General features: G+C 53.3%; 33 non-coding genes across 33 annotated transcripts; all 33 read right to left on the bottom strand.

Moving 5' to 3' along the window:
* Positions 1–54: 54 nt before the first annotated feature.
* trnan-guu (transfer RNA asparagine (anticodon GUU)) lies at positions 55–128 on the bottom strand. Its single transcript has one exon. It is a non-coding gene; the product is annotated as a tRNA-Asn (tRNA).
* A 149-nt stretch (positions 129–277) lies between these two features.
* Positions 278–350, bottom strand: trnak-cuu (transfer RNA lysine (anticodon CUU)). The gene has a single exon. It is a non-coding gene; the product is annotated as a tRNA-Lys (tRNA).
* Positions 351–1,138: 788 nt separating this feature from the next.
* Positions 1,139–1,212, bottom strand: trnan-guu (transfer RNA asparagine (anticodon GUU)). The gene has a single exon. It is a non-coding gene; the product is annotated as a tRNA-Asn (tRNA).
* Positions 1,213–1,361: 149 nt separating this feature from the next.
* trnak-cuu (transfer RNA lysine (anticodon CUU)) lies at positions 1,362–1,434 on the bottom strand. The gene has a single exon. It is a non-coding gene; the product is annotated as a tRNA-Lys (tRNA).
* Positions 1,435–2,222: 788 nt separating this feature from the next.
* trnan-guu (transfer RNA asparagine (anticodon GUU)) lies at positions 2,223–2,296 on the bottom strand. Its single transcript has one exon. It is a non-coding gene; the product is annotated as a tRNA-Asn (tRNA).
* Positions 2,297–2,445: 149 nt separating this feature from the next.
* On the bottom strand, positions 2,446–2,518 carry trnak-cuu (transfer RNA lysine (anticodon CUU)). The gene has a single exon. It is a non-coding gene; the product is annotated as a tRNA-Lys (tRNA).
* A 770-nt stretch (positions 2,519–3,288) lies between these two features.
* Positions 3,289–3,362, bottom strand: trnan-guu (transfer RNA asparagine (anticodon GUU)). Its single transcript has one exon. It is a non-coding gene; the product is annotated as a tRNA-Asn (tRNA).
* A 149-nt stretch (positions 3,363–3,511) lies between these two features.
* Positions 3,512–3,584, bottom strand: trnak-cuu (transfer RNA lysine (anticodon CUU)). The gene has a single exon. It is a non-coding gene; the product is annotated as a tRNA-Lys (tRNA).
* A 1,021-nt stretch (positions 3,585–4,605) lies between these two features.
* On the bottom strand, positions 4,606–4,678 carry trnak-cuu (transfer RNA lysine (anticodon CUU)). The gene has a single exon. It is a non-coding gene; the product is annotated as a tRNA-Lys (tRNA).
* A 685-nt stretch (positions 4,679–5,363) lies between these two features.
* trnan-guu (transfer RNA asparagine (anticodon GUU)) lies at positions 5,364–5,437 on the bottom strand. Its single transcript has one exon. It is a non-coding gene; the product is annotated as a tRNA-Asn (tRNA).
* A 149-nt stretch (positions 5,438–5,586) lies between these two features.
* trnak-cuu (transfer RNA lysine (anticodon CUU)) lies at positions 5,587–5,659 on the bottom strand. Its single transcript has one exon. It is a non-coding gene; the product is annotated as a tRNA-Lys (tRNA).
* A 770-nt stretch (positions 5,660–6,429) lies between these two features.
* On the bottom strand, positions 6,430–6,503 carry trnan-guu (transfer RNA asparagine (anticodon GUU)). The gene has a single exon. It is a non-coding gene; the product is annotated as a tRNA-Asn (tRNA).
* Positions 6,504–6,651: 148 nt separating this feature from the next.
* Positions 6,652–6,724, bottom strand: trnak-cuu (transfer RNA lysine (anticodon CUU)). The gene has a single exon. It is a non-coding gene; the product is annotated as a tRNA-Lys (tRNA).
* Positions 6,725–7,287: 563 nt separating this feature from the next.
* trnan-guu (transfer RNA asparagine (anticodon GUU)) lies at positions 7,288–7,361 on the bottom strand. Its single transcript has one exon. It is a non-coding gene; the product is annotated as a tRNA-Asn (tRNA).
* A 149-nt stretch (positions 7,362–7,510) lies between these two features.
* Positions 7,511–7,583, bottom strand: trnak-cuu (transfer RNA lysine (anticodon CUU)). The gene has a single exon. It is a non-coding gene; the product is annotated as a tRNA-Lys (tRNA).
* Positions 7,584–8,371: 788 nt separating this feature from the next.
* On the bottom strand, positions 8,372–8,445 carry trnan-guu (transfer RNA asparagine (anticodon GUU)). Its single transcript has one exon. It is a non-coding gene; the product is annotated as a tRNA-Asn (tRNA).
* Positions 8,446–8,594: 149 nt separating this feature from the next.
* Positions 8,595–8,667, bottom strand: trnak-cuu (transfer RNA lysine (anticodon CUU)). Its single transcript has one exon. It is a non-coding gene; the product is annotated as a tRNA-Lys (tRNA).
* A 788-nt stretch (positions 8,668–9,455) lies between these two features.
* trnan-guu (transfer RNA asparagine (anticodon GUU)) lies at positions 9,456–9,529 on the bottom strand. The gene has a single exon. It is a non-coding gene; the product is annotated as a tRNA-Asn (tRNA).
* A 149-nt stretch (positions 9,530–9,678) lies between these two features.
* trnak-cuu (transfer RNA lysine (anticodon CUU)) lies at positions 9,679–9,751 on the bottom strand. The gene has a single exon. It is a non-coding gene; the product is annotated as a tRNA-Lys (tRNA).
* Positions 9,752–10,521: 770 nt separating this feature from the next.
* trnan-guu (transfer RNA asparagine (anticodon GUU)) lies at positions 10,522–10,595 on the bottom strand. Its single transcript has one exon. It is a non-coding gene; the product is annotated as a tRNA-Asn (tRNA).
* A 149-nt stretch (positions 10,596–10,744) lies between these two features.
* Positions 10,745–10,817, bottom strand: trnak-cuu (transfer RNA lysine (anticodon CUU)). The gene has a single exon. It is a non-coding gene; the product is annotated as a tRNA-Lys (tRNA).
* A 1,021-nt stretch (positions 10,818–11,838) lies between these two features.
* trnak-cuu (transfer RNA lysine (anticodon CUU)) lies at positions 11,839–11,911 on the bottom strand. Its single transcript has one exon. It is a non-coding gene; the product is annotated as a tRNA-Lys (tRNA).
* Positions 11,912–12,596: 685 nt separating this feature from the next.
* trnan-guu (transfer RNA asparagine (anticodon GUU)) lies at positions 12,597–12,670 on the bottom strand. The gene has a single exon. It is a non-coding gene; the product is annotated as a tRNA-Asn (tRNA).
* A 149-nt stretch (positions 12,671–12,819) lies between these two features.
* trnak-cuu (transfer RNA lysine (anticodon CUU)) lies at positions 12,820–12,892 on the bottom strand. The gene has a single exon. It is a non-coding gene; the product is annotated as a tRNA-Lys (tRNA).
* A 770-nt stretch (positions 12,893–13,662) lies between these two features.
* On the bottom strand, positions 13,663–13,736 carry trnan-guu (transfer RNA asparagine (anticodon GUU)). The gene has a single exon. It is a non-coding gene; the product is annotated as a tRNA-Asn (tRNA).
* A 148-nt stretch (positions 13,737–13,884) lies between these two features.
* Positions 13,885–13,957, bottom strand: trnak-cuu (transfer RNA lysine (anticodon CUU)). The gene has a single exon. It is a non-coding gene; the product is annotated as a tRNA-Lys (tRNA).
* Positions 13,958–14,745: 788 nt separating this feature from the next.
* Positions 14,746–14,822, bottom strand: trnan-guu (transfer RNA asparagine (anticodon GUU)). The gene has a single exon. It is a non-coding gene; the product is annotated as a tRNA-Asn (tRNA).
* Positions 14,823–14,967: 145 nt separating this feature from the next.
* On the bottom strand, positions 14,968–15,040 carry trnak-cuu (transfer RNA lysine (anticodon CUU)). The gene has a single exon. It is a non-coding gene; the product is annotated as a tRNA-Lys (tRNA).
* Positions 15,041–15,793: 753 nt separating this feature from the next.
* On the bottom strand, positions 15,794–15,870 carry trnan-guu (transfer RNA asparagine (anticodon GUU)). The gene has a single exon. It is a non-coding gene; the product is annotated as a tRNA-Asn (tRNA).
* A 145-nt stretch (positions 15,871–16,015) lies between these two features.
* Positions 16,016–16,088, bottom strand: trnak-cuu (transfer RNA lysine (anticodon CUU)). Its single transcript has one exon. It is a non-coding gene; the product is annotated as a tRNA-Lys (tRNA).
* A 735-nt stretch (positions 16,089–16,823) lies between these two features.
* On the bottom strand, positions 16,824–16,897 carry trnan-guu (transfer RNA asparagine (anticodon GUU)). Its single transcript has one exon. It is a non-coding gene; the product is annotated as a tRNA-Asn (tRNA).
* Positions 16,898–17,046: 149 nt separating this feature from the next.
* Positions 17,047–17,119, bottom strand: trnak-cuu (transfer RNA lysine (anticodon CUU)). Its single transcript has one exon. It is a non-coding gene; the product is annotated as a tRNA-Lys (tRNA).
* A 788-nt stretch (positions 17,120–17,907) lies between these two features.
* Positions 17,908–17,981, bottom strand: trnan-guu (transfer RNA asparagine (anticodon GUU)). Its single transcript has one exon. It is a non-coding gene; the product is annotated as a tRNA-Asn (tRNA).
* Positions 17,982–18,104: the final 123 nt, after the last annotated feature.

The following is an 18,104-nucleotide window of genomic DNA, read 5'->3' as shown; positions in this document are numbered from 1 at the left end:
CAGACACGTTTACTAAATTCTGCGCTTGCCGACATGGCTGCGAAAAGCTTCCTTCGTCCCTGGGTGGGCTCGAACCACCATCCTTTCGGTTAACAGCCGAACGCGCTAGCCTATTGCGCCACAGAGACTGACGGTGCATGCTCCTATGGGTAACGGTCAAAAAAGAATTCAAAGCTGGGAGCGTCTCACAGGACGGCAGCAGCACTGGTCCTGCGTCAGCAAATTGAGGTCAAGAGAACGACACCCGTTGGGAGGGGCCAGAGAGAGCCAAAGGACACGCCCAACGTGGGGCTCGAACCCACGACCCTGAGATTAAGAGTCTCATGCTCTACCGACTGAGCTAGCCGGGCTGCGGTGGTCGAAAGATCAAGGCTGACCGCTGTTTTGATAAGTGCCAAACATTTCATGTGCAAAACGGAGCCTCGCTTCCAACACAGGCTTGACGAAACATCTCACGGGTAAGGTTGGACTTAAGCCTAGCGGTAGGTTTAGAGCAGTGGCGTCCCAACTCGATCCTGGAGGTTCCTTGTCCTGCCGAGTTTGGATCCATGCACAAAGAAACACACCTGAAGCTGTGTGTTGCAGGCAGGTCTGATGGAGCTGGCTGGAGCGAAACTCTACCTGACAGGGGCCCTCCAGGACAGAGTTTGGACACCCCTGGCTTAGACTGTTCTCTGTTTGTTTTAGCCACGCCTGTTGCTGGGGAATACAGATTGAACGAGCAGAGCTCTTGTCCAACAGCCTGAAAGGCTACTAGTTCAGCCAACTCATCAAACGTTCCAGGTATGGAGTTCTGTCCCGCTGTGTGAATACAGTTTGCAAACTCCGACAGCATGTGATTGGAAAGCCAATTTGGTGGCATTTTGTGGCGCTCCAAGAGGGAGATTTGATCAGGACCTCCCTGGACCACACAGGCCTCCACCACCCGGAAAACAAAACACGAACACTCCGTGTACACGCCACAGCAAACTTGAGCTGACGCAAACATTCACTCAGCACCCTTTGTCTTCTTTTAACACTATACGTCTCGCAAAGCTGTTCACTCTCAAAAGGGGCTACGGATGCTGCTCCACGCATGCGTCAGCAGACACGTTTACTAAATTCTGCGCTTGCCGACATGGCTGCGAAAAGCTTCCTTCGTCCCTGGGTGGGCTCGAACCACCATCCTTTCGGTTAACAGCCGAACGCGCTAGCCTATTGCGCCACAGAGACTGACGGTGCATGCTCCTATGGGTAACGGTCAAAAAAGAATTCAAAGCTGGGAGCGTCTCACAGGACGGCAGCAGCACTGGTCCTGCGTCAGCAAATTGAGATCAAGAGAACGACACCCGTTGGGAGGGGCCAGAGAGAGCCAAAGGACACGCCCAACGTGGGGCTCGAACCCACGACCCTGAGATTAAGAGTCTCATGCTCTACCGACTGAGCTAGCCGGGCTGCGGTGGTCGAAAGATCAAGGCTGACCGCTGTTTTGATAAGTGCCAAACATTTCATGCGCAAAACGGAGCCTCGCTTCCAACACAGGCTTGACGAAACATCTCACGGGTAAGGTTGGACTTAAGCCTAGCGGTAGGTTTAGAGCAGTGGCGTCCCAACTCGATCCTGGAGGTTCCTTGTCCTGCCGAGTTTGGATCCATGCACAAAGAAACACACCTGAAGCTGTGTGTTGCAGGCAGGTCTGATGGAGCTGGCTGGAGCGAAACTCTACCTGACAGGGGCCCTCCAGGACAGAGTTTGGACACCCCTGGCTTAGACTGTTCTCTGTTTGTTTTAGCCACGCCTGTTGCTGGGGAATACAGATTGAACGAGCAGAGCTCTTGTCCAACAGCCTGAAAGGCTACTAGTTCAGCCAACTCATCAAACGTTCCAGGTATGGAGTTCTGTCCCGCTGTGTGAATACAGTTTGCAAACTCCGACAGCATGTGATTGGAAAGCCAATTTGGTGGCATTTTGTGGCGCTCCAAGAGGGAGATTTGATCAGGACCTCCCTGGACCACACAGGCCTCCACCACCCGGAAAACAAAACACGAACACTCCGTGTACACGCCACAGCAAACTTGAGCTGACGCAAACATTCACTCAGCACCCTTTGTCTTCTTTTAACACTAGACGGCTCGCAAAGCTGTTCACTCTCAAAAGCGGCTACGGACGCTGCTCCACGCATGCGTCAGCAGACACGTTTACTAAATTCTGCGCTTGCCGACATGGCTGCGAAAAGCTTCCTTCGTCCCTGGGTGGGCTCGAACCACCATCCTTTCGGTTAACAGCCGAACGCGCTAGCCTATTGCGCCACAGAGACTGACGGAGCATGCTCCTATGGGTAACGGTCAAAAAAGAATTCCAAGCTGGGAGCGTCTCACAGGACGGCTGCAGCACTGGTCCTGCGTCAGCAAATTGAGGTCAAGAGAACGACACCCGTTGGGAGGGGTCAGAGAGAGCCAAAGGACACGCCCAACGTGGGGCTCGAACCCACGACCCTGAGATTAAGAGTCTCATGCTCTACCGACTGAGCTAGCCGGGCTGCGGTGGTCGAAAGATCGAGGCTGACCGCTGTTTTGATAAGTGCCAAACATTTCATGCACAAAACGGAGCCTCGCTTCCAACACAGGCTTGACGAAACATCTCACGGGTAAGGTTGGACTTAAGCCTAGCGGTAGGTTTAGAGCAGTGGCGTCCCAACTCGATCCTGGAGGTTCCTTGTCCTGCCGAGTTTGGATCCATGCACAAAGAAACACACCTGAAGCTGTGTGTTGCAGGCAGGTCTGATGGAGCTGGCTGGAGCGAAACTCTACCTGACAGGGGCCCTCCAGGACAGAGTTTGGACACCCCTGGCTTAGACTGTTCTCTGTTTGTTTTAGCCACGCCTGTTGCTGGGGAATACAGATTGAACGAGCAGAGCTCTTGTCCAACAGCCTGAAAGGCTACTAGTTCAGCCAACTCATCAAACGTTCCAGGTATGGAGTTCTGTCCCGCTGTGTGAATACAGTTTGCAAACTCCGACAGCATGTGATTGGAAAGCCAATTTGGTGGCATTTTGTGGCGCTCCAAGAGGGAGATTTGATCAGGACCTCCCTGGACCACACAGGCCTCCACCACCCGGAAAACAAAACACGAACACTCCGTGTACACGCCACAGCAAACTTGAGCTGACGCAAACATTCACTCAGCACCCTTTGTCTTCTTTTAACACTAGACGGCTCGCAAAGCTGTTCACTCTCAAAAGGGGCTACGGACGCTGCTCCACGCATGCTAAATTCTGCGCTTGCCGACATGGCTGCGAAAAGCTTCCTTCGTCCCTGGGTGGGCTCGAACCACCATCATTTCGGTTAACAGCCGAACGCGCTAGCCTATTGCGCCACAGAGACTGACGGTGCATGCACCTATGGGTAACGGTCAAAAAAGAATTCGAAGCTGGGAGTGTCTCACAGGACGGCTGCAGCACTGGTCCTGCGTCAGCAAATTGTGGTCAAGAGAACGACACCCGTTGGGAGGGGCCAGAGAGAGCCAAAGGACACGCCCAACGTGGGGCTCGAACCCACGACCCTGAGATTAAGAGTCTCATGCTCTACCGACTGAGCTAGCCGGGCTGCGGTGGTCAAAAGATCAAGGCTGACCGCTGTTTTGATAAGTGCCAAACATTTCATGCGCAAAACGGAGCCTCGCTTCCAACACAGGCTTGACGAAACATCTCACGGGTAAGGTTGGACTTAAGCCTAGCGGTAGGTTTAGAGCAGTGGCGTCCCAACTCGATCCTGGAGGTTCCTTGTCCTGCCGAGTTTGGATCCATGCACAAAGAAACACACCTGAAGCTGTGTGTTGCAGGCAGGTCTGATGGAGCTGGCTGGAGCGAAACTCTACCTGACAGGGGCCCTCCATGACAGAGTTTGGACACCCCTGGCTTAGACTGTTCTCTGTTTGTTTTAGCCACGCCTGTTGCTGGGGAATACAGATTGAACGAGCAGAGCTCTTGTCCAACAGCCTGAAAGGCTACTAGTTCAGCCAACTCATCAAACATTCCAGGTATGGAGTTCTGTCCCGCTGAGTGAATACAGTTTGCAAACTCCGACAGCATATGATTGGAAAGCCATTTTGGTGGCATTTGGTGGCATTTTGTGGCGCTCCAAGAGGGAGATTTGATCAGGACCTCCCTGGACCACACAGGCCTCCACCACCCGGAAAACAAAACACCAACACTCCACGTACACGCCACAGCAAACTTGAGCTGACGCAAACATTCACTCAGCACCCTTTGTCTTCTTTTAACACTAGACGACTCGCAAAGCTGTTCACTCTCAAAAGCGGCTACGGACGCTGCTCCAAGCATGCGTCAGCAGACACGTTTACTAAATTCTGCGCTTGCCGACATGGCTGCGAAAAGCTTCCTTCGTCCCAGGGTGGGCTCGTACCATCATCCTTTCGGTTAACAGCCGAACGCGCTAGCCTATTGCGCCACAGAGACTGACGGAGCATGCTCCTATGGGTAACGGTCAAAAAAGAATTCCAAGCTGGGAGCGTCTCACAGGACGGCTGCAGCACTGGTCCTGCGTCAGCAAATTGAGGTCAAGAGAACGACACCCGTTGGGAGGGGCCAGAGAGAGCCAAAGGACACGCCCAACGTGGGGCTCGAACCCACAACCCTGAGATTAAGAGTCTCATGCTCTACCGACTGAGCTAGCCGGGCTGCGGTGGTCGAAAGATCAAGGCTGACCGCTGTTTTGATAAGTGCCAAACATTTCATGCACAAAACGGAGCCTCGCTTCCAACACAGGCTTGACGAAACATCTCACGGGTAAGGTTGGACTCAAGCCTAGCGGTAGGTTTAGAGCAGTGGCGTCCCAACTCGATCCTGGAGGTTCCTTGTCCTGCCGAGTTTGGATCCATGCACAAAGAAACACACCTGAAGCTGTGTGTTGCAGGCAGGTCTGATGGAGCTGGCTGGACCGAAACTCTACCTGACAGGGGCCCTCCAGGACAGAGTTTGGACACCCCTGGCTTAGACTGTTCTCTGTTTGTTTTAGCCACGCCTGTTGCTGGGGAATACAGATTGCAAACTCCGACAGCATATGATTGGAAAGCCATTTTGGTGGCATTTTGTGGCGCTCCAAGAGGGAGATTTGATCAGGACCTCCCTGGACCACACAGGCCTCCACCACCCGGAAAACAAAACACCAACACTCCACGTACACGCCACAGCAAACTTGAGCTGACGCAAACATTCACTCAGCACCCTTTGTCTTCTTTTAACACTAGACGACTCGCAAAGCTGTTCACTCTCAAAAGCGGCTACGGACGCTGCTCCACGCATGCGTCAGCAGACACGTTTACTAAATTCTGCGCTTGCCGACATGGCTGCGAAAAGCTTCCTTCGTCCCTGGGTGGGCTCGAACCACCATCCTTTCGGTTAACAGCCGAACGCGCTAGCCTATTGCGCCACAGAGACTGACGGAGCATGCTCCTATGGGTAACGGTCAAAAAAGAATTCCAAGCTGGGAGCGTCTCACAGGACGGCTGCAGCACTGGTCCTGCGTCAGCAAATTGAGGTCAAGAGAACGACACCCGTTGGGAGGGGTCAGAGAGAGCCAAAGGACACGCCCAACGTGGGGCTCGAACCCACGACCCTGAGATTAAGAGTCTCATGCTCTACCGACTGAGCTAGCCGGGCTGCGGTGGTCGAAAGATCGAGGCTGACCGCTGTTTTGATAAGTGCCAAACATTTCATGCACAAAACGGAGCCTCGCTTCCAACACAGGCTTGACGAAACATCTCACGGGTAAGGTTGGACTTAAGCCTAGCGGTAGGTTTAGAGCAGTGGCGTCCCAACTCGATCCTGGAGGTTCCTTGTCCTGCCGAGTTTGGATCCATGCACAAAGAAACACACCTGAAGCTGTGTGTTGCAGGCAGGTCTGATGGAGCTGGCTGGAGCGAAACTCTACCTGACAGGGGCCCTCCAGGACAGAGTTTGGACACCCCTGGCTTAGACTGTTCTCTGTTTGTTTTAGCCACGCCTGTTGCTGGGGAATACAGATTGAACGAGCAGAGCTCTTGTCCAACAGCCTGAAAGGCTACTAGTTCAGCCAACTCATCAAACGTTCCAGGTATGGAGTTCTGTCCCGCTGTGTGAATACAGTTTGCAAACTCCGACAGCATGTGATTGGAAAGCCAATTTGGTGGCATTTTGTGGCGCTCCAAGAGGGAGATTTGATCAGGACCTCCCTGGACCACACAGGCCTCCACCACCCGGAAAACAAAACACGAACACTCCGTGTACACGCCACAGCAAACTTGAGCTGACGCAAACATTCACTCAGCACCCTTTGTCTTCTTTTAACACTAGACGGCTCGCAAAGCTGTTCACTCTCAAAAGGGGCTACGGACGCTGCTCCACGCATGCTAAATTCTGCGCTTGCCGACATGGCTGCGAAAAGCTTCCTTCGTCCCTGGGTGGGCTCGAACCACCATCATTTCGGTTAACAGCCGAACGCGCTAGCCTATTGCGCCACAGAGACTGACGGTGCTATTCCTATGGGTAACGGTCAAAAAAGAATTCAAAGCTGGGAGCGTCTCACAGGACGGCAGCAGCACTGGTCCTGCGTCAGCAAATTGAGGTCAAGAGAACGACACCCGTTGGGAGGGGCAAGAGAGAGCTAAAGGACACGCCCAACGCGGGGCTCGAACCCACGACCCAGAGATTAAGAGTCTCATGCTCTACCGACTGAGCTAGCCGGGCTGCGGTGGTCGAAAGATCAAGGCTGACCGCTGTTTTGATAAGTGCCAAACATTTCATGCGCAAAACGGAGCCTCGCCTCCAACACAGGCTTGACGAAACATCTCACGGGTAAGGTTGGACTTAAGCCTAGCGGTAGGTTTAGAGCAGTGGCGTCCCAACTCGATCCTGGAGGTTCCTTGTCCTGCCGAGTTTGGATCCATGCACAAAGAAACACACCTGAAGCTGTGTGTTGCAGGCAGGTCTGATGGAGCTGGCTGGAGCGAAACTCTACCTGACAGGGGCCCTCCAGGACAGAGTTTGGACACCCCTGGCTTAGACTGTTCTCTGTTTGTTTTAGCCACGCCTGTTGCTGGGGAATACAGATTGAACGAGCAGAGCTCTTGTCCAACAGCCTGAAAGGCTACTAGTTCAGCCAACTCATCAAACGTTGTCTTCTTTTAACACTAGACGACTCGCAAAGCTGTTCACTCTCAAAAGTGGCTACGGACGCTGCTCCACGCATGCGTCAGCAGACACGTTTACTAAATTCTGCGCTTGCCGACATGGCTGCGAAAAGCTTCCTTCGTCCCTGGGTGGGCTCGAACCACCATCCTTTCGGTTAACAGCCGAACGCGCTAGCCTATTGCGCCACAGAGACTGACGGTGCATGCTCCTATGGGTAACGGTCAAAAAAGAATTCAAAGCTGGGAGCGTCTCACAGGACGGCAGCAGCACTGGTCCTGCGTCAGCAAATTGAGGTCAAGAGAACGACACCCGTTGGGAGGGGCCAGAGAGAGCCAAAGGACACGCCCAACGTGGGGCTCGAACCCACGACCCTGAGATTAAGAGTCTCATGCTCTACCGACTGAGCTAGCCGGGCTGCGGTGGTCGAAAGATCAAGGCTGACCGCTGTTTTGATAAGTGCCAAACATTTCATGTGCAAAACGGAGCCTCGCTTCCAACACAGGCTTGACGAAACATCTCACGGGTAAGGTTGGACTTAAGCCTAGCGGTAGGTTTAGAGCAGTGGCGTCCCAACTCGATCCTGGAGGTTCCTTGTCCTGCCGAGTTTGGATCCATGCACAAAGAAACACACCTGAAGCTGTGTGTTGCAGGCAGGTCTGATGGAGCTGGCTGGAGCGAAACTCTACCTGACAGGGGCCCTCCAGGACAGAGTTTGGACACCCCTGGCTTAGACTGTTCTCTGTTTGTTTTAGCCACGCCTGTTGCTGGGGAATACAGATTGAACGAGCAGAGCTCTTGTCCAACAGCCTGAAAGGCTACTAGTTCAGCCAACTCATCAAACGTTCCAGGTATGGAGTTCTGTCCCGCTGTGTGAATACAGTTTGCAAACTCCGACAGCATGTGATTGGAAAGCCAATTTGGTGGCATTTTGTGGCGCTCCAAGAGGGAGATTTGATCAGGACCTCCCTGGACCACACAGGCCTCCACCACCCGGAAAACAAAACACGAACACTCCGTGTACACGCCACAGCAAACTTGAGCTGACGCAAACATTCACTCAGCACCCTTTGTCTTCTTTTAACACTATACGTCTCGCAAAGCTGTTCACTCTCAAAAGGGGCTACGGATGCTGCTCCACGCATGCGTCAGCAGACACGTTTACTAAATTCTGCGCTTGCCGACATGGCTGCGAAAAGCTTCCTTCGTCCCTGGGTGGGCTCGAACCACCATCCTTTCGGTTAACAGCCGAACGCGCTAGCCTATTGCGCCACAGAGACTGACGGTGCATGCTCCTATGGGTAACGGTCAAAAAAGAATTCAAAGCTGGGAGCGTCTCACAGGACGGCAGCAGCACTGGTCCTGCGTCAGCAAATTGAGATCAAGAGAACGACACCCGTTGGGAGGGGCCAGAGAGAGCCAAAGGACACGCCCAACGTGGGGCTCGAACCCACGACCCTGAGATTAAGAGTCTCATGCTCTACCGACTGAGCTAGCCGGGCTGCGGTGGTCGAAAGATCAAGGCTGACCGCTGTTTTGATAAGTGCCAAACATTTCATGCGCAAAACGGAGCCTCGCTTCCAACACAGGCTTGACGAAACATCTCACGGGTAAGGTTGGACTTAAGCCTAGCGGTAGGTTTAGAGCAGTGGCGTCCCAACTCGATCCTGGAGGTTCCTTGTCCTGCCGAGTTTGGATCCATGCACAAAGAAACACACCTGAAGCTGTGTGTTGCAGGCAGGTCTGATGGAGCTGGCTGGAGCGAAACTCTACCTGACAGGGGCCCTCCAGGACAGAGTTTGGACACCCCTGGCTTAGACTGTTCTCTGTTTGTTTTAGCCACGCCTGTTGCTGGGGAATACAGATTGAACGAGCAGAGCTCTTGTCCAACAGCCTGAAAGGCTACTAGTTCAGCCAACTCATCAAACGTTCCAGGTATGGAGTTCTGTCCCGCTGTGTGAATACAGTTTGCAAACTCCGACAGCATGTGATTGGAAAGCCAATTTGGTGGCATTTTGTGGCGCTCCAAGAGGGAGATTTGATCAGGACCTCCCTGGACCACACAGGCCTCCACCACCCGGAAAACAAAACACGAACACTCCGTGTACACGCCACAGCAAACTTGAGCTGACGCAAACATTCACTCAGCACCCTTTGTCTTCTTTTAACACTAGACGGCTCGCAAAGCTGTTCACTCTCAAAAGCGGCTACGGACGCTGCTCCACGCATGCGTCAGCAGACACGTTTACTAAATTCTGCGCTTGCCGACATGGCTGCGAAAAGCTTCCTTCGTCCCTGGGTGGGCTCGAACCACCATCCTTTCGGTTAACAGCCGAACGCGCTAGCCTATTGCGCCACAGAGACTGACGGAGCATGCTCCTATGGGTAACGGTCAAAAAAGAATTCCAAGCTGGGAGCGTCTCACAGGACGGCTGCAGCACTGGTCCTGCGTCAGCAAATTGAGGTCAAGAGAACGACACCCGTTGGGAGGGGTCAGAGAGAGCCAAAGGACACGCCCAACGTGGGGCTCGAACCCACGACCCTGAGATTAAGAGTCTCATGCTCTACCGACTGAGCTAGCCGGGCTGCGGTGGTCGAAAGATCGAGGCTGACCGCTGTTTTGATAAGTGCCAAACATTTCATGCACAAAACGGAGCCTCGCTTCCAACACAGGCTTGACGAAACATCTCACGGGTAAGGTTGGACTTAAGCCTAGCGGTAGGTTTAGAGCAGTGGCGTCCCAACTCGATCCTGGAGGTTCCTTGTCCTGCCGAGTTTGGATCCATGCACAAAGAAACACACCTGAAGCTGTGTGTTGCAGGCAGGTCTGATGGAGCTGGCTGGAGCGAAACTCTACCTGACAGGGGCCCTCCAGGACAGAGTTTGGACACCCCTGGCTTAGACTGTTCTCTGTTTGTTTTAGCCACGCCTGTTGCTGGGGAATACAGATTGAACGAGCAGAGCTCTTGTCCAACAGCCTGAAAGGCTACTAGTTCAGCCAACTCATCAAACGTTCCAGGTATGGAGTTCTGTCCCGCTGTGTGAATACAGTTTGCAAACTCCGACAGCATGTGATTGGAAAGCCAATTTGGTGGCATTTTGTGGCGCTCCAAGAGGGAGATTTGATCAGGACCTCCCTGGACCACACAGGCCTCCACCACCCGGAAAACAAAACACGAACACTCCGTGTACACGCCACAGCAAACTTGAGCTGACGCAAACATTCACTCAGCACCCTTTGTCTTCTTTTAACACTAGACGGCTCGCAAAGCTGTTCACTCTCAAAAGGGGCTACGGACGCTGCTCCACGCATGCTAAATTCTGCGCTTGCCGACATGGCTGCGAAAAGCTTCCTTCGTCCCTGGGTGGGCTCGAACCACCATCATTTCGGTTAACAGCCGAACGCGCTAGCCTATTGCGCCACAGAGACTGACGGTGCATGCTCCTATGGGTAACGGTCAAAAAAGAATTCGAAGCTGGGAGTGTCTCACAGGACGGCTGCAGCACTGGTCCTGCGTCAGCAAATTGTGGTCAAGAGAACGACACCCGTTGGGAGGGGCCAGAGAGAGCCAAAGGACACGCCCAACGTGGGGCTCGAACCCACGACCCTGAGATTAAGAGTCTCATGCTCTACCGACTGAGCTAGCCGGGCTGCGGTGGTCAAAAGATCAAGGCTGACCGCTGTTTTGATAAGTGCCAAACATTTCATGCGCAAAACGGAGCCTCGCTTCCAACACAGGCTTGACGAAACATCTCACGGGTAAGGTTGGACTTAAGCCTAGCGGTAGGTTTAGAGCAGTGGCGTCCCAACTCGATCCTGGAGGTTCCTTGTCCTGCCGAGTTTGGATCCATGCACAAAGAAACACACCTGAAGCTGTGTGTTGCAGGCAGGTCTGATGGAGCTGGCTGGAGCGAAACTCTACCTGACAGGGGCCCTCCATGACAGAGTTTGGACACCCCTGGCTTAGACTGTTCTCTGTTTGTTTTAGCCACGCCTGTTGCTGGGGAATACAGATTGAACGAGCAGAGCTCTTGTCCAACAGCCTGAAAGGCTACTAGTTCAGCCAACTCATCAAACATTCCAGGTATGGAGTTCTGTCCCGCTGAGTGAATACAGTTTGCAAACTCCGACAGCATATGATTGGAAAGCCATTTTGGTGGCATTTGGTGGCATTTTGTGGCGCTCCAAGAGGGAGATTTGATCAGGACCTCCCTGGACCACACAGGCCTCCACCACCCGGAAAACAAAACACCAACACTCCACGTACACGCCACAGCAAACTTGAGCTGACGCAAACATTCACTCAGCACCCTTTGTCTTCTTTTAACACTAGACGACTCGCAAAGCTGTTCACTCTCAAAAGCGGCTACGGACGCTGCTCCAAGCATGCGTCAGCAGACACGTTTACTAAATTCTGCGCTTGCCGACATGGCTGCGAAAAGCTTCCTTCGTCCCAGGGTGGGCTCGTACCATCATCCTTTCGGTTAACAGCCGAACGCGCTAGCCTATTGCGCCACAGAGACTGACGGAGCATGCTCCTATGGGTAACGGTCAAAAAAGAATTCCAAGCTGGGAGCGTCTCACAGGACGGCTGCAGCACTGGTCCTGCGTCAGCAAATTGAGGTCAAGAGAACGACACCCGTTGGGAGGGGCCAGAGAGAGCCAAAGGACACGCCCAACGTGGGGCTCGAACCCACAACCCTGAGATTAAGAGTCTCATGCTCTACCGACTGAGCTAGCCGGGCTGCGGTGGTCGAAAGATCAAGGCTGACCGCTGTTTTGATAAGTGCCAAACATTTCATGCACAAAACGGAGCCTCGCTTCCAACACAGGCTTGACGAAACATCTCACGCGTAAGGTTGGACTTAAGCCTAGCGGTAGGTTTAGAGCAGTGGCGTCCCAACTCGATCCTGGAGGTTCCTTGTCCTGCCGAGTTTGGATCCATGCACAAAGAAACACACCTGAAGCTGTGTGTTGCAGGCAGGTCTGATGGAGCTGGCTGGACCGAAACTCTACCTGACAGGGGCCCTCCAGGACAGAGTTTGGACACCCCTGGCTTAGACTGTTCTCTGTTTGTTTTAGCCACGCCTGTTGCTGGGGAATACAGATTGCAAACTCCGACAGCATATGATTGGAAAGCCATTTTGGTGGCATTTTGTGGCGCTCCAAGAGGGAGATTTGATCAGGACCTCCCTGGACCACACAGGCCTCCACCACCCGGAAAACAAAACACCAACACTCCACGTACACGCCACAGCAAACTTGAGCTGACGCAAACATTCACTCAGCACCCTTTGTCTTCTTTTAACACTAGACGACTCGCAAAGCTGTTCACTCTCAAAAGCGGCTACGGACGCTGCTCCACGCATGCGTCAGCAGACACGTTTACTAAATTCTGCGCTTGCCGACATGGCTGCGAAAAGCTTCCTTCGTCCCTGGGTGGGCTCGAACCACCATCCTTTCGGTTAACAGCCGAACGCGCTAGCCTATTGCGCCACAGAGACTGACGGAGCATGCTCCTATGGGTAACGGTCAAAAAAGAATTCCAAGCTGGGAGCGTCTCACAGGACGGCTGCAGCACTGGTCCTGCGTCAGCAAATTGAGGTCAAGAGAACGACACCCGTTGGGAGGGGTCAGAGAGAGCCAAAGGACACGCCCAACGTGGGGCTCGAACCCACGACCCTGAGATTAAGAGTCTCATGCTCTACCGACTGAGCTAGCCGGGCTGCGGTGGTCGAAAGATCGAGGCTGACCGCTGTTTTGATAAGTGCCAAACATTTCATGCACAAAACGGAGCCTCGCTTCCAACACAGGCTTGACGAAACATCTCACGGGTAAGGTTGGACTTAAGCCTAGCGGTAGGTTTAGAGCAGTGGCGTCCCAACTCGATCCTGGAGGTTCCTTGTCCTGCCGAGTTTGGATCCATGCACAAAGAAACACACCTGAAGCTGTGTGTTGCAGGCAGGTCTGATGGAGCTGGCTGGAGCGAAACTCTACCTGACAGGGGCCCTCCAGGACAGAGTTTGGACACCCCTGGCTTAGACTGTTCTCTGTTTGTTTTAGCCACGCCTGTTGCTGGGGAATACAGATTGAACGAGCAGAGCTCTTGTCCAACAGCCTGAAAGGCTACTAGTTCAGCCAACTCATCAAACGTTCCAGGTATGGAGTTCTGTCCCGCTGTGTGAATACAGTTTGCAAACTCCGACAGCATGTGATTGGAAAGCCAATTTGGTGGCATTTTGTGGCGCTCCAAGAGGGAGATTTGATCAGGACCTCCCTGGACCACACAGGCCTCTACCACCCGGAAAACAAAACACGAACACTCCGTGTACACGCCACAGCAAACTTGAGCTGACGCAAACATTCACTCAGCACCCTTTGTCTTCTTTTAACACTAGACGGCTCGCAAAGCTGTTCACTCTCAAAAGGGGCTACGGACGCTGCTCCACGCATGCTAAATTCTGCGCTTGCCGACATGGCTGCGAAAAGCTTCCTTCGTCCCTGGGTGGGCTCGAACCACCATCATTTCGGTTAACAGCCGAACGCGCTAGCCTATTGCGCCACAGAGACTGACGGTGCTATTCCTATGGGTAACGGTCAAAAAAGAATTCGAAGCTGGGAGTGTCTCACAGGACGGCTGCAGCACTGGTCCTGCGTCAGCAAATTGTGGTCAAGAGAACGACACCCGTTGGGAGGGGCCAGAGAGAGCCAAAGGACACGCCCAACGTGGGGCTCGAACCCACGACCCTGAGATTAAGAGTCTCATGCTCTACCGACTGAGCTAGCCGGGCTGCGGTGGTCAAAAGATCAAGGCTGACCGCTGTTTTGATAAGTGCCAAACATTTCATGCGCAAAACGGAGCCTCGCTTCCAACACAGGCTTGACGAAACATCTCACGGGTAAGGTTGGACTTAAGCCTAGCGGTAGGTTTAGAGCAGTGGCGTCCCAACTCGATCCTGGAGGTTCCTTGTCCTGCCGAGTTTGGATCCATGCACAAAGAAACACACCTGAAGCTGTGTGTTGCAGGCAGGTCTGATGGAGCTGGCTGGAGCGAAACTCTACCTGACAGGGGCCCTCCATGACAGAGTTTGGACACCCCTGGCTTAGACTGTTCTCTGTTTGTTTTAGCCACGCCTGTTGCTGGGGAATACAGATTGAACGAGCAGAGCTCTTGTCCAACAGCCTGAAAGGCTACTAGTTCAGCCAACTCATCAAACATTCCAGGTATGGAGTTCTGTCCCGCTGAGTGAATACAGTTTGCAAACTCCGACAGCATATGATTGGAAAGCCATTTTGGTGGCATTTTGTGGCGCTCCAAGAGGGAGATTTGATCAGGACCTCCCTGGACCACACAGGCCTCCACCACCCGGAAAACAAAACACCAACACTCCACGTACACGCCACAGCAAACTTGAGCTGACGCAAACATTCACTCAGCACCCTTTGTCTTCTTTTAACACTAGACGACTCGCAAAGCTGTTCACTCTCAAAAGCGGCTACGGACGCTGCTCCAAGCATGCGTCAGCAGAAACGTTTACTAAATTCTGCGCTTGCCGACATGGCTGCGAAAAGCTTCCTTCGTCCCTGGGTGGGCTCGAACCACCATCCTTTCGGTTAACAGCCGAACGTGCTAGCCTATTGCGCCACAGGACTGACGGTGCATGCTCCTATGGGTAACGGTCAAAAAAGAATTCAAAGCTGGGAGCGTCTCACAGGACGGCAGCAGCACTGGTCCTGCGTCAGCAAATTGAGGTCAAGAGAACGACACCCGTTGGGAGGGGCAAGAGAGAGCCAAAGGACACGCCCAACGTGGGGCTCGAACCCACGACCCTGAGATTAAGAGTCTCATGCTCTACCGACTGAGCTAGCCGGTCAGATAAGTGCCGAACATTTCATGCGCAAAACGGAGCCTCGCTTCCAACACAGGCTTGACGAAACATCTCACGGGTAAGGTTGGACTTAAGCCTAGCGGTAGGTTTAGAGCAGTGGCGTCCCAACTCGATCCTGGAGGTTCCTTGTCCTGCCGAGTTTGGATCCATGCACAAAGAAACACACCTGAAGCTGTGTGTTGCAGGCAGGTCTGATGGAGCTGGCTGGAGCGAAACTCTACCTGACAGGGGCCCTCCATGACAGAGTTTGGACACCCCTGGCTTAGACTGTTCTCTGTTTGTTTTAGCCACGCCTGTTGCTGGGGAATACAGATTGAACGAGCAGAGCTCTTGTCCAACAGCCTGAAAGGCTACTAGTTCAGCCAACTCATCAAACATTCCAGGTATGGAGTTCTGTCCCGCTGAGTGAATACAGTTTGCAAACTCCGACAGCATATGATTGGAAAGCCATTTTGGTGGCATTTTGTGGCGCTCCAAGAGGGAGATTTGATCAGGACCTCCCTGGACCACACAGGCCTCCACCACCCGGAAAACAAAACACCAACACTCCACGTACACGCCACAGCAAACTTGAGCTGACGCAAACATTCACTCAGCACCCTTTGTCTTCTTTTAACACTAGACGACTCGCAAAGCTGTTCACTCTCAAAAGCGGCTACGGACGCTGCTCCAAGCATGCGTCAGCAGACACGTTTACTAAATTCTGCGCTTGCCGACATGGCTGCGAAAAGCTTCCTTCGTCCCTGGGTGGGCTCGAACCACCATCCTTTCGGTTAACAGCCGAACGTGCTAGCCTATTGCGCCACAGGACTGACGGTGCATGCTCCTATGGGTAACGGTCAAAAAAGAATTCAAAGCTGGGAGCGTCTCACAGGACGGCAGCAGCACTGGTCCTGCGTCAGCAAATTGAGGTCAAGAGAACGACACCCGTTGGGAGGGGCAAGAGAGAGCCAAAGGACACGCCCAACGTGGGGCTCGAACCCACGACCCTGAGATTAAGAGTCTCATGCTCTACCGACTGAGCTAGCCGGTCAGATAAGTGCCAAACATTTCATGCGCAAAACGGAGCCTCGCTTCCAACACAGGCTTGACGAAACATCTCACGGGTAAGGTTGGACTTAAGCCTAGCGGTAGGTTTAGAGCAGTGGCGTCCCAACTCGATCCTGGAGGTTCCTTGTCCTGCCGAGTTTGGATCCATGCACAAAGAAACACACCTGAAGCTGTGTGTTGCAGGCAGGTCTGATGGAGCTGGCTGGAGCGAAACTCTACCTGACAGGGGCCCTCCAGGACAGAGTTTGGACACCCCTGGCTTAGACTGTTCTCTGTTTGTTTTAGCCACGCCTGTTGCTGGGGAATACAGATTGAACGAGCAGAGCTCTTGTCCAACAGCCTGAAAGGCTACTAGTTCAGCCAACTCATCAAACGTTCCAGGTATGGAGTTCTGTCCCGCTGTGTGAATACAGTTTGCAAACTCCGACAGCATGTGATTGGAAAGCCAATTTGGTGGCATTTTGTGGCGCTCCAAGAGGGAGATTTGATCAGGACCTCCCTGGACCACACAGGCCTCCACCACCCGGAAAACAAAACACGAACACTCCGTGTACACGCCACAGCAAACTTGAGCTGACGCAAACATTCACTCAGCACCCTTTGTCTTCTTTTAACACTAGACGGCTCGCAAAGCTGTTCACTCTCAAAAGGGGCTACGGACGCTGCTCCACGCATGCTAAATTCTGCGCTTGCCGACATGGCTGCGAAAAGCTTCCTTCGTCCCTGGGTGGGCTCGAACCACCATCATTTCGGTTAACAGCCGAACGCGCTAGCCTATTGCGCCACAGAGACTGACGGTGCATGCTCCTATGGGTAACGGTCAAAAAAGAATTCGAAGCTGGGAGCGTCTCACAGGACGGCTGCAGCACTGGTCCTGCGTCAGCAAATTGTGGTCAAGAGAACGACACCCGTTGGGAGGGGCCAGAGAGAGCCAAAGGACACGCCCAACGTGGGGCTCGAACCCAAGACCCTGAGATTAAGAGTCTCATGCTCTACCGACTGAGCTAGCCGGGCTGCGGTGGTCAAAAGATCAAGGCTGACCGCTGTTTTGATAAGTGCCAAACATTTCATGCGCAAAACGGAGCCTCGCTTCCAACACAGGCTTGACGAAACATCTCACGGGTAAGGTTTGACTTAAGCCTAGCGGTAGGTTTAGAGCAGTGGCGTCCCAACTTGATCCTGGAGGTTCCTTGTCCTGCCGAGTTTGGTACCATGCACAAAGAAACACACCTGAAGCTGTGTGTTGCAGGCAGGTCTGATGGAGCTGGCTGGACCGAAACTCTACCTGACAGAGGCCCTCCAGGACAGAGTTTGGACACCCCTGGCTTAGACTGTTCTCTGTTTGTTTTAGCCACGCCTGTTGCTGGGGAATACAGATTGAACGAGCAGAGCTCTTGTCCAACAGCCTGAAAGGCTACTAGTTCAGCCAACTCATCAAACATTCCAGGTATGGAGTTCTGTCCCGCTGAGTGAATACAGTTTGCAAACTCCGACAGCATATGATTGGAAAGCCATTTTGGTGGCATTTTGTGGCGCTCCAAGAGGGAGATTTGATCAGGACCTCCCTGGACCACACAGGCCTCCACCACCCGGAAAACAAAACACCAACACTCCACGTACACGCCACAGCAAACTTGAGCTGACGCAAACATTCACTCAGCACCCTTTGTCTTCTTTTAACACTAGACGACTCGCAAAGCTGTTCACTCTCAAAAGCGGCTACGGACGCTGCTCCACGCATGCGTCAGCAGACACGTTTACTAAATTCTGCGCTTGCCGACATGTCTGCGAAAAGCTTCCTTCGTCCCTGGGTGGGCTCGAACCACCATCCTTTCGGTTAACAGCCGAACGTGCTAGCCTATTGCGCCACAGAGACTGACGGTGCATGATCCTATGGGTAACGGTCAAAAAAGAATTCGAAGCTGGGAGCGTCTCACAGGACGGCTGCAGCACTGGTCCTGCGTCAGCAAATTGAGGTCAAGAGAACGACACCCGTTGG

This window comes from Carassius gibelio, chromosome B3, assembly GCF_023724105.1.
Source record: "Carassius gibelio isolate Cgi1373 ecotype wild population from Czech Republic chromosome B3, carGib1.2-hapl.c, whole genome shotgun sequence".
Lineage (NCBI taxonomy): Eukaryota > Metazoa > Chordata > Actinopteri > Cypriniformes > Cyprinidae > Carassius > Carassius gibelio.
The sequence above is the reverse complement of the archived record's forward strand: the minus strand, read 5'-3'. Positions and strand labels throughout refer to the sequence as shown.